This window comes from Aethalodelphis obliquidens, unplaced genomic scaffold (assembly GCF_003676395.1).
Source record: "Aethalodelphis obliquidens isolate GAN/ISIS:26980383/991018 unplaced genomic scaffold, ASM367639v1 scaffold15, whole genome shotgun sequence".
Lineage (NCBI taxonomy): Eukaryota > Metazoa > Chordata > Mammalia > Artiodactyla > Delphinidae > Aethalodelphis > Aethalodelphis obliquidens.
Genome location: NW_020837959.1, coordinates 11,207,977 through 11,225,138, shown reverse-complemented (window position 1 = coordinate 11,225,138; position 17,162 = coordinate 11,207,977). Strand labels below are relative to the sequence as shown.

The 17,162-nt window shown below is 40.5% G+C and overlaps 1 protein-coding gene across 1 annotated transcript in view; it reads right to left on the bottom strand.

The window, feature by feature from the left end:
* The window catches only part of DOCK9 (dedicator of cytokinesis 9), a 379,834-nt gene that overhangs the window by 359,444 nt on the left and 3,228 nt on the right, over positions 1 to 17,162 (bottom strand). The window contains exon 2 of the mRNA XM_027115927.1: positions 9,456 to 9,542. The gene's annotated coding sequence lies outside the window, so the exon portion shown is untranslated. The remainder of the gene's footprint in view (positions 1 to 9,455; positions 9,543 to 17,162) is intronic.

Sequence of the window (17,162 nt, the reverse complement as noted above, 5' to 3'; positions counted from 1 at the left end):
TTCTCATCGTGGTGTCTACTCTTGTTGCGGAGCACGGGCTCTAGGTGCGTGGGCTTCAGTAGTTGTGGCTCGCGGGCTCTAGAGCACAGGCTCAGTAGTTGTGGCGCACAGGCTTCGTTGCTCCGCGGCATGTGGGATCTTCCCGGCCCAGGGCTCGAACCCGTGTCCCCTGCATTGGCAGGCAGATTCTTAACCACTGCGCCACTAGGGAAGCCCTCTTTTTTTTTTTTTAATGTATTAACTTATTTCATGCCCAGAAGACCCCTAGAGGCAGATACTATTATACCACCATTCCCTGTTTACAGATGAGAAAATGAGGTGTGGAGAGTCAAGTAGACCTACCTGGGGGTCTACACTAGTTGAGAGTCCAGCTGGGATTGGAAGCCAGGCTCCCGGCTCTGAGCATTAGACCACCACACTGTACTACCCTGTTCAACTCCCAAAAGTTGAACAGATACCTAGAGTTGTTCAACTCTTACAGTATATCAAGATGCTAGAGGACACAACTACCTATTTATATTTTAAGTACATAACACATCTGTGTTCACGTTTTAAGATGATGAAGAACATGCAATGTATGGTAACAGTATACAGATCATTTCTTTAAATAGAATCGTTGGTTAAAAGCCCTGGACTTTGTAAATTTGGCATGACGGATTGTCAGCTGGAGTTCCTATAAACTACTGGTTGGTGGTAGGGGGAGCAGTTGTTCTGCTGTGAATTTGCTTGGAATAATTTTTTAACTGATACCTTTTGTGTTAAAATTTGAGGTAAACTATTTTCTTTATCCACCCAGCGCTTGAGTTGACTGGCAGATTGTATTAGAACTTCTTTTCCTTTCCTTTAGGAAGTCTGGAGTAAGGGATTAGACCTTGTCAGTTATCATCAGAAATATATCATGATCAATGATATTTTATGCCTCTCTTTTATATGTAGAGTCTCATATACCATTTGAACTCCACGGTGTAAGAATAATATGGAATATTGGAGAGGAATTTAAAAAAGAATAAAAATGATCAAAGGGTTAAAAAGTTATAGAAATATTTAGTCTGGAGAAGAGGAGGCTGAAGGTGTTTGAAAAACTCACTTCAAAAATGACTAAGGAAAACAACCCAATCCAAAAATGGGCAGAAGACCTAAATAGACATTTCTCCAAAGAAGATATACAGACTGCCAACAAACACATGAAAGGATGCTCAACATCATTAATCATTAGAGAAATGCAAATCAGAACTACAATGAGATATCATCTCACACCAGTCAGAATGGCCATCAACAAAAAAATCTAGAAACAATAAATGCTGGAGAGGATGTGGAGAAAAGGGAACACTCTTGCACTGCTGGTGGGAATGTGAATTGGTACAGCCACTATGGAGAACAGTATGGAGGTTCCTTAAAAAACTACAAATAGAACTACCATATGACCCAGCAATCCCACTACTGGGCATATACCCTGAGAAAACCATAATTCAAAAAGAGTCATGTACCAAAATGTTCATTGCAGCTCTATTTACAATAGCCTGGAGATGGAAACAAAGGCAGTGGTTTATTAAAGGGCACTCAGCCAGATGGACATATGCTCGTAGGCATGATCAAGGTCAGTGTCAGGATCCCACCACTCCTGTGGGCATTCCTTCCTCCCTGGAGTCAGGCTCCCTCATGCAGGGTCCACCTGAGTCCCAGTCTGTCCAACTGGCATGTTTGCACAGGTAAAACCTCCTTGGCCTGCACACAAGGACAGACTGCTATCAGCTAGTTCAGAAAACGCAGGTCTTTATTCTTTCATATCTTTTTGGCCATTGGTAGGGCACTTGTTGCTGAATAATTTCCTTATAAATAAATCCAGCAGGTATAAGGACACAAATACTTGCCAAATCAGAACAATCACCTCACTTTAACATTTTAACCAACACCAGTTTCTAAACATACGTATTATCATTGAAACAATATAAAGGAGAATGTTAAATGCCCTTGTTTATGCAGTTCTACCAGTAGACTCTATGAGACTCTCCTAGAACATAATTTATCTTACAATGACTTTGGAAATCCTTTGTCCATACCCAGTGGAGGAAGGGGAATGGAGGGATGGAAGGGAGGGAGGGAAGGTGGGGTTATCTTGAAACCTACCTGGGATTTATTTTAATCAGGTATGGTATGGTGACCACCACGGAGACAGCTGCCTTTGAAGAAAAGTTTATTACTACAATTCCCACAAGGAGGGGGACCCGCCACTCAGGCCCACAGCGGGAAGTACTAGGGTCAGTCAGGAGGTAGAAGGAGCAGGGAGAGAGCATGGTCTAGAGCCTTTACTGTGGTTTCTGTTGGGAGGAACAGGCGAAGAAGGGTGGGCAAATTTGAGCAAGTTTAAAATTGGATGGTTTGAATACTTTGGGCAGGCTCTGAGCAATAGGGGTGATCTCTAGTTGTATATTACCTGGCCCTGGGGTAATCAGGGCAGGGGAAGATTGCTTTTGGGTATGAGAGTTAGATACAGGAGGGGCCCGAGAGTGAGGGCTTCTGCCTGGTTGGTTTGCATATGAAAGGCATGCTCCCAGGCAAGTTATTCACCATCTCTGGGAATCAGTAGCCCTTAGAGGAGCAGTCTTTCCAAGCCCCAGGATGTTAAAGCCTCATAAAGTAGGAAAAACCCCACAATGAATACAGGAGTCTGGTATCCCAGAACCGGGTCTGAGTGACTCTGTGAAAGGTTGAGGGCAAGTCTAGGCAGACAGGCTGCACACACAGTCTGGGGAGAGGCGCAGCTGGCAACGGGGGTGCCTGTCAGAGCACAAGGGGTCGGGACTGTCCACTGATCACAGAGCATGCGGATAGCACAAGCATACTCTACTTAGAGAGCCAAGCAGACAGGGACCATCTCTCAGCAAGGGAGCTGAGGAGCCCAGCATTCCCAGGAAGGTCACTGGTCCTTGAAAGTGGGTGGGATGGTGTACTGATCAGGGTTCTCCAGACAAACGGAATCAGTAGGATGTATAACTATATCTCTGCATCTATACGTTTCTCTGTCTCTCCATCAATAACTACCTATCTGTCTATCTATCTATCTATCTGTCTATCTATCTATCTACCTGTCTAACCAAAGAGAGAGATTCATCATAAGGAATTGGCTTACGTGATTATGTCTGGAGACTTGAGAAGAGTTGCTGCTGCAGTTTGAGTCTGAAGGCTATCTGCTGGCAGAATTCCCTCTTTAGAGGAAGTCAGTCTTTTTTCTTAGGGCCTTTTACTGATTGGATGAGCCCCCCTTGCCCCCGTTATGGAGGGTTGTCTTAGTCTATGTGGGCTGCTATAACAAAAATGCCACAGATTGGGTGGCTTAAGCAACAGAAATGTATTTCTCACAGTTCTGGAGGCTAAGAGGTCCAAGATCAAGGTGCGGGCCAATCTGGTTTCTGGTGAGGTCCCTCTTCTTGGGAAACTGAGACCTTCTTGCTGTGTCCTCACATAGCAGAGACAGAGAGATCATCTCTCTCATATCTCTTCTTACAGGGCACTAACTCTACCCACATGACCTAATCACCTCTCAGAATCTCCATCTCCAAACCCCATCACATTGGGGATTAACGCTTCAACACATTTGGCAGAGGGATGGAAACATTCAGTCCATGGCAAGGGTCATCTGCTTTACTCAATGTCTACTGATTTAAATGCTGATCTCACCTAAAAAGTACCTTCATAGCAACTGCAGATGTGTTTGACCAAATGTCTGGGTATTGTGGCCTAAGCAAGTAGACACATGAAATTCACTGTCACAGACGGGGTCAGCAAAGTATAACTGTAAGTGTGAGAAGTCTGGGAGCACGGGGCATGCACTACTCATTCACTGGGGCATGAGATAGACACTGGATCTTGGGAAGAGCTGGAGCCCACCCAAATGTAGAACTGGGGAAGCAGCAAGTGTGGCTCATTCACCCCATTCAATAAATATGTATATTGAAGCCCTACTGTGTGCCAATCACTGGGCCAAGATTTGGGGAAACAAAGATGAAAGACAGGCCCTGCTTGCAGTTGAGTGGAGGAGATAGGCAATTACCCGATGAGTGCACTTAGTGTCTACTGGCTTTGATAGAGGAATGTGATGCCCAAGGTGCCAAAGGAGGCTGAGGGCATGGAATCCAGCCACCCTCACAGAGCAGGGGACTGGAACCTTTTAAATTACTCTTACCCTACATCAGAATTAGACCTAGTGACAGGACCACAGGTTCATCTGCAGAGGGAGGTCAAGGTGGGAGCCGTGACTGTGGCAATGGTGGGTGTCAGGTGAAGAGGCGCTAAAGCCAGGAGAGTGAGTAACTGGTAGTTTCTCCTTGATGCTGGAGTGACCAGAAAACAACAGCCTTAACTTAAAGCAGTTTTAGATTTTGTGAGCATCATGATCATGAGCAGAAAGATTTTATCAGTGCATTTCTGGGTTCATGGTCTTATCATCAGACACATGGCATATGAGATCAAACATATTGTCACCTTTGGGACAAGGGGGTTGTTAGAAAGAGCATGGTGAGCTGTGGCCCTGTGGTTGGCGGGAAGAAGTAAAATCTCATCTTTTACCTAGGTGGAAATGAAGAAAGAGGAAAGGGGTAAAAGATGAATACCAGACGGAATAAGATATTGTAAAATATGAATTAGGGGACTTCCCTGGCGGTCCAGTGGTTAAGACTCCACGCTTCCAATGCAGGGGGTACAGGTTTGATCCCTGATCGGGGAACTAAGATCCCATATGCTGTGCAGCGCAGCCAAAAAAAAAAAAAAATCTGTATCTATATCTATATCTATATCTATATATGTATGAATTAAAGAGACGAGTGTTGCCTAGTACTGCCACAAAAAGCACACAACCTAGGTGGCCTAAAACAACAGAAATTTAGAGCTTCCCTGGTGGCGCAGTGGTTGAGAGTCCGCCTGCCGATGCAGGGGACATGGGTTCATGCCCCGGTCTGGGAAGATCCCACATGCTGCGGAGCGGCTGGGCCCGTGAGCCATGGCCGCTGAGCCTGCGCGTCCGGAGCCTGTGCTCTGCAACAGGGAGAGGCCACAGCAGTGAGAGGCCCGTGTGCTGCAAAAAAAAAAACAAAAAAAAAAACACAGAAATTTATTGTCTCACAGTTCTGGAGGCTGTGCTTCCCCTGAAACCTACACGGGAGAATCCTTCCCTGCTTTTTTCATTTTCTGGTGTTTTTCCAGAAATCCCTGGTGTTCCTTGGCTTGGAGATACAGCACTTCAATCTCTGCCTTGGTGGTCACATGGCATTGTTTCTGCGTCTGCCTGGGACATTTTCTTATAAGGACATCAGTCATGTTGGACTTTGGTCCCACCTACTGCATTATGACATCATCTTAACTAATCTGCAATTACCCTTTGTGCAAATAGGATCACATTCTCAGGTACTGGGAGTTAGGACTTCAACATACCTGTTTTGGGGGGCTACACAATTCAACTCACAACAGGGAGAGAACTGAAGATGCAGGTAAAAGAGAGTCCTGAGTTTAGTTTTACATAATAAAAATAGAAAAGCTAAAGTCAATAAGCAAAATTAAATGTCATATGATGGTCGTCAGTCTTTAGTACTTTATTTTGTATCTCCAGCTCATTTCCTGAAATTTAGGGAATATTGCCACGTGTTCTCTCTTTTTTTTTTTTAACCAGCTGCTATGGTAATGATACTCTTCCATGTATGCATATTTCTGTTGTATTTCTATGGATTTACTATAGTAAATATTACTAATAATGGAAATAAGAGTGATAAGGAGTTTCCTACACAAAATTGTTATGATTATCTCAGCTTGGGAAAAGAAGAAATAAAAGATTAAATGAATATGACTTGTTTTAGAACATTATATTGAACACATCAAATCAATATGCTATTACTGGTCAGCATGACCTGGCCATGAGATGCACAGCAAAATTAAACATTTGAGCCAATAATGACCCTCACATTTCTGAGTAAGCCAGAGACAGATAAGCTCCCGCTTCTTGATACAACCCTGGGGGAAGTAGATCCTGGGCGTTGGCCTTGCTGTGATGGACAGGAGGTGGCTGGGCAGTTTCATAAGAGGACATATCCTAGGCACGGGAGGAGATTATGAAGTTTGGCCTGTCTGTCCTGTTTTGATGATGCCCTGAAATCCAGCTTGCACCCTGTCAAGGATCCAGGGCAGCTACATCATGGTCCAAGAGAAGTCACTTACGTGGCATAAATCCCCAGCCACATCCATCTAGTCCCATAAAAACGTCCTGCCCTGGGGCCTGGGGTAAGAGGATAAGGGGAATTGGTCATTTGGCCTCACTTCCTTCTTTCCACTTTTAGCAGATGCTGGTGATGTCCCAACCATATCCTCTTTGTCCACGCTGAAGGTCACCTAGAGCTTCAGTGGACAATTGTCATAAAAAGACCTGTGTCTCTCTGCCTGAGCACTTTCTCTGGATGCAGGAGCATGGCTGAAAGTGCAGGAGGGTTTATAACCCCCAGGAGCAAACCTCATCCAATGAGAAAGGGAGTTGGTGTGAAATAGCCCAGCTTCCTTGGTGGTTGGTGAGACAGTTTTGAGGTATGTTTTGTTGTCTCTTAGGTCTCTAGTAGGACTTAGTTCCAAGTGCTCACAGTTGTAACCAACTCATTACTGACTACCCTCTTCCTTATCTCACTTCCCTAGTTCCTCATCATGCTTCCTAGGGTCACCTCTCAAGTAGAGAGGTGGGATTTGCACCCAAATCCTTGTCTCAAGGTTGGTTTTTTGGGGAACACAAACTAATAGCATTATATCCAATATCCCCTTTGAATGAGGAGTACTCAATTTGTTCAAACAACATGGATGGGCTAGGAAGTGAAGGTGTGGTATTGACAACCTTGCAATGGAAAGCTAGGAATCCGTTCCACTTTTATTACTGCACTGTACTATGAGCAAGAGCCCATCCACTTGATCAAAATTACCCTCAGAGAAGAAAAATGGATAAGGAATAGAATAATCCTGTCTGTGAACAATATGATTATAACTTATAAATATTCTAACCAATGGTTAGTGTTATGGAATATGTATGGCTGTATTAAGATAATTAAAAGCTTCTATGTCTCCTGTTTATAAGTCATATACCTAAAAACAAGACGTAAGAAAATGTCTTATATATCTGATATGTAATTTTGAAGATGACCTAAGACTGCATTGTCTTTATTCACATTAGGCCATACAGAATCCAATTCCAGTTTGTCAACTGTATGCATGGCATAAATTGTATACATCTAGTCTAATGGTTCTCAATCCTAGGAGACCCAACTCTCCCTTTTATAACAAATATTCTACAATTCTGTCTTTAATATCCTAAATGAAAGTCAAGAAAAATATGCTATACATAATTTTAATAATCAATACAACACCCTTACTTTGATGTGATGAAACAAAGGAAAGAAATGTATAAGAAAATAATACATATTTTGATCTGTGGGTGTTGGGACATGACTACACTAGGAGACAAATGCTTGCATTCACCTGTAAATATATTAGTTTGTATATAAGAGAAGTAAGAAGATCAGCAGTGATGCCACACAGGATGTATAGAAAAATGAATGCACAGCAGAAAAATAACTAATGGAGGATGAGAAGGTACATGTGTGGTACCAAGAGACCAGACATGTTTGTATGTGACATGAGAAAGAGAAGTAACCTTCACTTAGCCTCCAAGAAAGAGCAGATGGTCAGGGTGGAGAAGACAAGGAAGTCTGACTGTCTCACAATCAGGCTCCTTATTAGTTGCTCTAACATACTTCCCTATGTTTTGAGGGGTAGTGATGAAGTTTGATAGAAAACTGATTTCCTGTTTTGAAATCCCACCACATGTTACAGCATAAGTTCTGTCTCTAAAACTCAGACCCTGGAGACCACATCCTTTACTATGTGATAGAACACAGAGATGAAAAAGGAAGAAAGAAAAAAAGGAAAGAAGGAAGGAAGGAAGGAAGGAAAGAACTCTAGAGAAATGATGCGGTGGACTTCTAAGGTGGGTACTGAAGACTGGAGGGAAAAAGGCACATCAACCCATCACTTCCGTAAAAAAACCCCACACCCTGATTTCCATATGTAATTTTCTCAGCACAGCTTTCTTACCATTGTGCTACACAAACGAGAAAGCCAGAGGCAGGATGGTGCAGTAGTGTCAGTGCCCTGTCATGAGTCCCAACTGCGTGAGAGCATACTTCCCAACCGCAGCGCTGGCTCTGCCACCAGAGCCTCTGCCCACTCACGTCAGGGGCTGGAAGTGCTGGGGAATTGCACCGCTTGGGGGTAGCCCTTAGTTACTGATGGGAGTCAGTGGATAAATACCCCAGCTGCCTCCCCCTCTGGCACCATGACTGTGGAGCGCTGGCTCAGTTGCCCACAGTGCTAATTTTTTTGATAATTCATCTCTATCGGCATCCATCCTTCCCTTCCCATTCTCCCAGTGGTCTTTTCTAGGACCACTGCCAGAGAAACTTGAAACTGAATTTGAAACTTTGCCTCAGAGTCTGCTTTTGGGGAGACCCAAACTAAAACAGAGGGTAATAATCTCAAATATTTTAAAAAATCTGATTGATGAAATTTAATGATGTCCTAATTCCGTTAAAAGAAATCTCAGATGGTCTCTTACATTTTGTTGCTTTTGCCAGAATGGTTTAGTGAAACTCTTCACCTAAATATGCCTTTGGAAATACTATAATAAATAACGTAGCTCTCATGTTAAAGGAGGATGAACGGAAGTCCTAGCCGAATCCAAATCTTTCCATAATTAAGTAATTCTTTTGTCCCCAAATCATGTTTTAGCCCAATTCACATTTTCTGCAAACATTGGCTAATACCTTTCACCATTTTCAAGTGGATTAATCACCAAATCTGATATTGTAGATCCATACTGACTTTTAGATCTACTCATTATTTTAAAATAGCATCAAAATTAGCAATAGAATCCCAAACCAGTATCTTAGACCTAGTCTTATCTGCTATAGATAACGGAACTGGGAAAATTCTGGGCAAGAGAGCTTCTCTTAAATCAAGTAAGTTTGTTGAAAAATCTCAGGTTGATTCCTTCCTCTTTAATAATATCAATCTCGCTCGCAGATTAAGGACTTGATTTAACATTTCTGATACACATGCAATATATGTCAAATCTCTTCATAATATTTTGATGCCACTATTTAATTTTTACTGATTGAAAACAAAAATGCATGTTAGTATTAAAGAATAAATAAAATATTTTGAAACAATTTTCTTTGGAATCACCATCTTATTTCTATATGTAGGATAAGATAGTCAAACTCCTTTTCAATGTTATTGCAAAGTTTACAAAAGAATCTTTTACTCAAGGCATTAATTTAAATTTTATTAGTAGCAGTGATAACATTCACTGACTTGTGGGCCTTTCACTAAGCTTTTGGCGAGTGAGGTCGTCAACGAGTAATGCAGTGACTTACCAATGGGGCTGTTGCTACTTGGGAGATGTTTACAACCCTACTTTGCTGGCGGACTGTAGCTGCAGCTCCGTCTGCTGCCCAATGACACTGGAAAAGGAAAAAGGTCTTCCTGTGAAACATTTTTAAAGAATTTCAAATTTTCACAACTCTTAGGATCCAACGTCCATACATATGGAATAAATTTTCTGCCCAATGTTTTTATTCCCATGAACCTTAACATTTGTGGTCAGTAAAGCTTCATTATCATAGAGGTGTCTTGCAATTCACTTGCAACATTCTTTTGACTGTAGATCATTTCAGAGCCTATTTTCTACTTCTGGATTTCTCATAGATTCTCCTACATACAACATTATTGCTCGATTAACAGAAGAAAACATTTAAGTTTCTTTCTCTCATAAAAATAACTTCTTATACAGCAGTTACAATTAATTTTCCCTTATATTGTTTGGATTTCCACAGTATCATTTGTGCTATTCTATAAGAAACGGTACCTCATATCCTTCAGATTGGATCAAAAAAAATCTCAAGGACAATACTATGATTTCCAAACTTTCCTTAAATCTCTGAAGTTTGTATCTTTGCCAACTCTGTGTCTCTCTTTATAAAATATTCACTTGGTCTTGATGGGTTCATCTAGATGAATTAGAAAAAAACTATGTTGCCAATGATATTTTCAAATATTCAGCTGAGTACTCTCAATCTCTTTTCTTAATATCTAAAATTATATATAGTATTTTTAAAATAAGGGCTAAATTTGTACATCTTTGTGAAAAATACAGAAGCACTAAGAATGCCATAAACGTAAACTGATACTGGTGACTCAAGTGCAACGAGTGGAGTTGTTGTAGGTGGTGTGGTTTTCTGAATTGGTAAACAGCTCCTGATTTTCAGATACCAACCAAAACAATATTAGTGGCATTCCTGGAAAATTCGCCGTGAATTAAAACTCTGCAAGGCATACATGTTTACACGTGAATTAGAATTGGTTCTCGACTCAAATAAATACAAAAGAGCTTTTACCTACATAAGAAGCGTGAGCTGGGAGAGTCAAAAGTTGGTTAGGAAAGAAAACAATTGGTTTTTCTGTAAAAAGGTTTGGTCTGGCATCAGTGGACCCCATGCAGTATTTCCCAGTTCACTGTGACAGCCAAAAATATGCTTACATATTTCCCAAATGCTCCCTACTCATTAAACATGTATTATGAATATTACTGTATCATTGAAAAGACGCAACTGCTCTTTAAAAAGCTTCCACACCTACTTTCTCATAAATATTGATTTTATAGATATTATATGCCGAAAGTGCATTTGAAGCAGTACGAAGCCTACTTTATCCAAGTACTGACCATCAACCCTAGTCATTATCTACTGATTCCTCCAAAAAGTAGCTGACTAGAATCCCTGGGAATTTGGAAAGGGGATCCTAAGCCAGAAAGTTGGATAGGTTATGGCCTAATAACCTTATGGCATGGTAGCTGTCATCTGTTCAGAACTTGTTACTTCGGAAGTTCGTGATTCTTATTTTTGTTGTTGTTGTTGGCCCCCTCCGCTACTTAGTAATCTTTAGGAAAAGTCCAGTTTATCTCTGCTATTTGAAAGGAATACTATGCCAAAGGCAGGGTGAAACATATAGGAAAAGGGGCTTATCAGGGATTTTGGTCAGCAGCCTTCCCCCAGCGCTCACCTGGAGATTTTCTTTCTGATGCTAAAACCTTAGAGAAGCTGTGTTTTATTTTATTAAAGGAAGACAACACCTTCACACCAAGAGACTCAAAATGGGTAGGATACAACATTTGTACAACACATTCCCTGCCCGGGAAGGGGCTTACCCTCTCAAGTGTATCGCTATTACCCCAGTGTAGAAAGTAGATCCATAAGACATAGCAAGGCAAGTGATGATTCCTAGTAATTGACAGAATTAGGTCTCCATAAATATGATCCAGAGAAGACACAAAGTAGAAATACAGGCATGGACAACAGAAGTGATATACAGGAAGAGATCTGGGACTGTGTGATAAGGGTTAGATGAACTACACTAGTTACTGTAGGGTTTCTCCACCTGCACTACTGACATTTTGGGCAGGAGAATTCTTTACTGTGGGAGGCTGTCCTGTGTGTTGTAAATGTTGAGCAGCATCCCTGGCCTCTGCCCACTAGATGCCAGTAGCAGTCTCCTCCCCCAATTCTCACACCAAAATTGTTTCCCAATATTGGCAAGAGTTCCCTGGAGTCTAAAATCGGCCCCTGTTGAGAATCACTGCTTCTCAGACTTCAGTGTGCATAGGATCAGCTGGGAGTCTTCTAAACACGGCTTTAATAGGTCTGCGGTAGGGCCTGGCACTCTCTAGTCCAAACAAGATCCCAGATGAGACCGATGCTGCCTGTCCAAGGGCAACACTTGCTTCTTTTCAGGCAAACTTACAGCCTTCTACCAGTCAACACACACGGGTCATCAGAATGCAAAGGAGATGTATATTCAGGGTATGGAGTGTTGAAAATACTTTCAAGCAAGATCTGCATACCAAATTGAGTTATCATGTATTTAATTAAGCATGTTTAAGAAGTGAACATAAATAAGTGAGGGGTTTGTATTTGCTTTTTTAAACTTCAGAGTGCTTTATCTCCTAATTCAGCAGTTCTCAAAACTTTTGGTCTTGGGATCCCTTTAACACTCTTAAAAATAATTGAGAACTGCAAGAGCTTTTGTTAACATGGGTTTGTATCTACTGGTATTTACTGGATTAGAAATTAACTAAGAAACTGAGTAAATTGTTTAAATATTTGAAATTAATTTAAAAATAGTATACCCAAGGATGCAGCCTTTGAGAAAGTAAGGCAGTGTTGACACCAGCAGCACTGAATATACGACTGAAACCTAGTTAGAGCCTCTATATAAACTTTTAAGATTCTGGTGGGCAGGTGCAGAGAACTACTTGTCTTAACAGCTTCAGGAGACAGTCTCTTACGTTCACAGGCCAGGGACATGCAAAAATCAAGAGCAAATGTATTTCCAGCTGTGTGGCTGACAGGGTCTTGGTGCTCCAGCTGGGCGTCAGGCCTGCACCTCTGAGGTGAGCTGAGTTCAGGACACTGGTCCACCAGAGGCCTCCCGGCCCCACGTAATATCAATTGGCGAGAGAGATCTCCGCCTCAATGCTAAGACCCAGCTCCACCCAACGGCCAGCAGACTCCAGTGCTGAAAGCCCCATGCCAAACAACTAGCAAGACAGGAACACAACCCCACCTGTTAGCAGAGAGGTTGCCTAAAATCATAATAAGGTCACAGACACCCCAAAACACACCACTGGACGGGGTCCTGCCCACCAGGGAGACAAGATCCAGCCTCATCCACCAGAACCTAGGCACCAGTCCCCTCTACCAGGAAGCTTACACAACCCACTGAACCAACCTCACCCACTGGGGGCAGACACCAAAAACAACGGGAACTATGAACCTGCAGCCTGCGAAAAGGAGACCCCAAACACAGTAAGTTAAACAAAATGAGAAGACAGAGAAATATGCAGCAGATGAAGGAGCAAGGTAAAAACCCACCAGACCAAACAAATGAGGAGGAAATAGGCAGTCTACCTGAAAAAGAATTCAGAGTGATGATAGTAAAGATGATCCAAAATCTTGGAAATAGAATGGAGAAAATACAAGAAACGTTTAACAAGGACCTAGAAGAACTAAAGAGCAAACAAACAATGATGAACAGCACAATAAATGAAATTTAAAATTCTCTAGAAGGAATCAATAGCAGAATAACTGAGACAGAAGAACAGATAAGTGACCTGGAAGATAAAATAGTGGAAATAACTACCACGGAGCAGAATAAGGAAAAAAGAAGGAAAAGAATTGAGGACAGTCTCAGAGACTTCTGGGACAACATTAAACACACCAACATTCGAATTACAGGGGTCCCAGAAGAAGAAGGGAAAAAGAAAGGGACTGAGAAAATATTTGAAGAGATTATAGTTGAAAACTTCCCTAATATGGGAAAGGAAATAGTCAGTCAAGTCCAGGAAGCACAGAGATTCCCATACAGGATGAATCCAAGGAGAAACACACCAAGACACATATTCATCAAACTTTCAAAAATTAAATACAAAGAAAAAATATTAAAAGCAGCAAGGGAAAAGCAACACGTAACATACAAGGGAATCCCCATAAGGTTAACAGCTGATCTTTCAGCAGAAACTCTGCAAGCCAGAAGGGAGTGGAAGGACATATTTAAAGTGATGAAAGGGAAAAACCTACAGCCAGGATTACTCTACCCAGCAAGGATCTCATTCAGATTTGATGGAGGAATTAAAACCTTTACAGGCAAGCAAAAGTTAAGAGAATTCAGCACCACCAAACCAGCTTTACAACAAATGCTAAAGGAACTTCTCTAGGCAGGAAACACAAAAGAAGGAAAAGACCTACAAAAAGAAACCCAAAACAATTAACAAAATGGTAATAGGAAGATACATATCGATAATTACCTTAAATGTAAATGGATTAAATGCTCTAACCAAAAGACATAGATTGGCTGAATGGATACAAAAACAAGACCCATATACATGCTGTCTACAAGAGACCCACCTCAGACCTAGGGACACATACAGACTGAAAGGAGGGGATGGAAAAAGATATTCCATGCAAATGGAAATCAAAAGAAAGCTGGAGTAGCAGTTCTCATATCAGACATAATAGACTTTAAAATAAAGACTATTACAAGAGACAAAGAAGGACACTACATAATCATCAAGGAATCAATCCAAGAAGAAGATATAACAATTGTAAATATTTATGCACCCAACACAGGAGCAACTCAATACATAAGGCAAATGCTAACAGCCATAAAAGGGGAAATCGACAGTAACAGAATCATAGTAGGGGACCTTAACACCCCATTTTCACCAATGGACAGATCATCCAAACAGAAAAGAAATAAGGAAACACAAGCTTTAAATGACACATTATACCAAATGGACTTAATTGATATTTATAGGACATTCCATCCAAAAATAACAGAATACACTCTCTTCTCAAGTGCTCATGGAACATTCTCCAGGATAGATCATATCTTGGGTCACAAATAAAGCCTTGGTAAATTTAAGAAAATTGAAATCGTATCAAGTATCTTTTCCGACCACAAGGCCATAAGACTAGATATCAATTACAGGAAAAAAACTGTAAAAAATACAAACACATGAAGGCTAAACAATACACTACTAAATAACCAAGAGATCACTGAAGAAATCAAAGAGGAAATCAAAAATACCTAGAAACAAATGACAATGAAAACACAACAACCCAAAACCTATGTAGTGCAGCAAAAGCAGTTCTAAGAGGGAAGTTTACAGCAATACAATCCAACCTCAGGAAACAAATCTCAAATAAACAACCTAAACTTACACCTAAAGCAATTCGAGAAAGAAGAACAAAAAAATGCCCAAAGTTAGCGGAAGGAAAAAAATCATAAAAATCAGATCAGAAATAAATGAAAAAGAAATGAAGGAAACGATAGCAAAGATGAATAAAACTAAAAGCTAGTTCTTTGAGAAGATAAACAAAATTGATAAACCATTAGCCAGACTCATAAAAAAAAAAAAAAAAAGAAGAAGACTCAAATCAACAGAATTAGAAATGAAAAAGGAGAAGTAACACTGACACTGCAGAAATACAAAGGATCATGAGAGATTACTACAAGCAACTATATGCCAATAAAATGGACAACCTGGAAGAAATGGACAAATTCTTAAAAAAGCACAACCTTCTGAGACTGAACCAGGAAGAAATAGAAAATATGAACAGACCAATCACAAGTGCTAAAATTGAAACTGTGATTAAAAATTTTCCAACAAACAAAAGCCCAGGACCAGATGGCTTCACAGGTGAATTCTATCAAACATTTAGAGAAGAGCTAACACCTATCCTTCTCAAACTCTTCCAAAATAAGCAGAGGGAGGCACACTCCCAAACTCATTCTATTAGGCCACCATCACTGTGATACCAAACCAGACAAAGATATCACAAAAAAAGAAAACTACAGGCCAATATCTCTGATGAACATAGATGTAAAAATCCTCAACAAAATACTAGCAAACAGAATCCAACAGCACATTAAAAGGATCATACACCATGATCAAGTGGGGTTTATCCCAGGAATGCAAGGATTCTTCAATATACACAAATCAATCAATGTGAAACACCATATTAACAAACTGAAGGATAAAAACTATATGATCATCTCAATAGATGCAGAAAAAGCTTTCAACAAAATTCAACACCCATTTATTATTAAAACTGTCCAGAAAGTAGGCATAGAGGGAAGTTACCTCAACATAATAAAGGCCATATATGACAAACCCACAGCCAACATCATTCTCAAAGGTGAAAAACTGAAACCATTTCCACTAAGATCAGGAACAAGACAAGGTTGCCCACTCTCACCGCTATTATTCAACAGTTTTAGAAGTTTTAGCCACAGCAAGTAGAGAAGAAAAAGAAATAAGGAATCCAAATTGGAAAAGAAGAAGTAAAACTGCAACTGTTTGCAGATGACATGATACTATACATAGAGAATCCTAAAGATGCTGCCAGAAAACTACTAGAGCTAATCAATGAATTTGGTAAAGCAGCAGGATACAAAATTCATGCACAGAAATCTCTTGCATCCCTATACACTAATGATGAAAAATCTGAAAGAGAAATTAAGGAAACACTCCCATTTACCATTGCAACAAAGAGAATAAAATACCTAGAAATAAACGTACCTAAGGAGACAAAAGACCTGTATGCAGAAAACTATAAGATACTGATGAAAGAAATTAAAGACAATACAAAGAGATTAAGAGATAAACCATGTTCTTGGATTGGAAGAATCAACATTGTGAAAATGCCTATACTACACAAAGCAATCTGCAGATTCAATGTAGTCCCTATCAAACTACTAATGGCATTTTTCACAGAACTAGAACAAAAAATTTTACAATTTGTATGGAAACACAAAAGACCCCAAATAGCCAAAGCAATCTTGAGAAAGAAAAACAGAGCTGGAGGAATCAGGCTCCCTGACTTCAGACTATACTGCAAAGACAAAGTAATCAAGACACTATGGTACTGGCACAAAAACAGAAATATACATCAGTGGAACAGGATAGAAAGCCCAGAGATAAACCCATGCACATATGGTCACCTTATCTTTGATCAAGGATGCAAGAATATACAATGGAGAAAAGACAGCCTCTTCAATAAGTGGTGCTGGGAAAACTGGAGAGCTACATGTAAAAGAATGAAATTAGAACACTCCCTAACACCATACACAAAAATAAACTCAAAATGGATTAAAGACCTAAGTGTAAAGCCAGACACTATAAAATTCTTAGAGGAAAACATAGGCAGACACACTCTATAACATAAATCACAGCAATATCCTTTTGACCCACCTCCTAGAGAACTGGAAATAAAAACAAACAAATGGGACCCAATGAAACTTAAAAGCTTTTGCACAGCAAAGGAAACCATAAACAAGACGAAGAGACAACCCTCAGAATGGGAGAAAATATTTGCAAATGAAGCAACTGACAAAGGATTAATCTCCAAAATATACAAGCAGCTCTTGCAGCTCAATATCAAAAAAAGCAAACAACCCAATCCAAAAATGGGCAGAAGACCTAAACAGACATTTCTCCAAAGAAGATATACAGATTGCCAACAAAC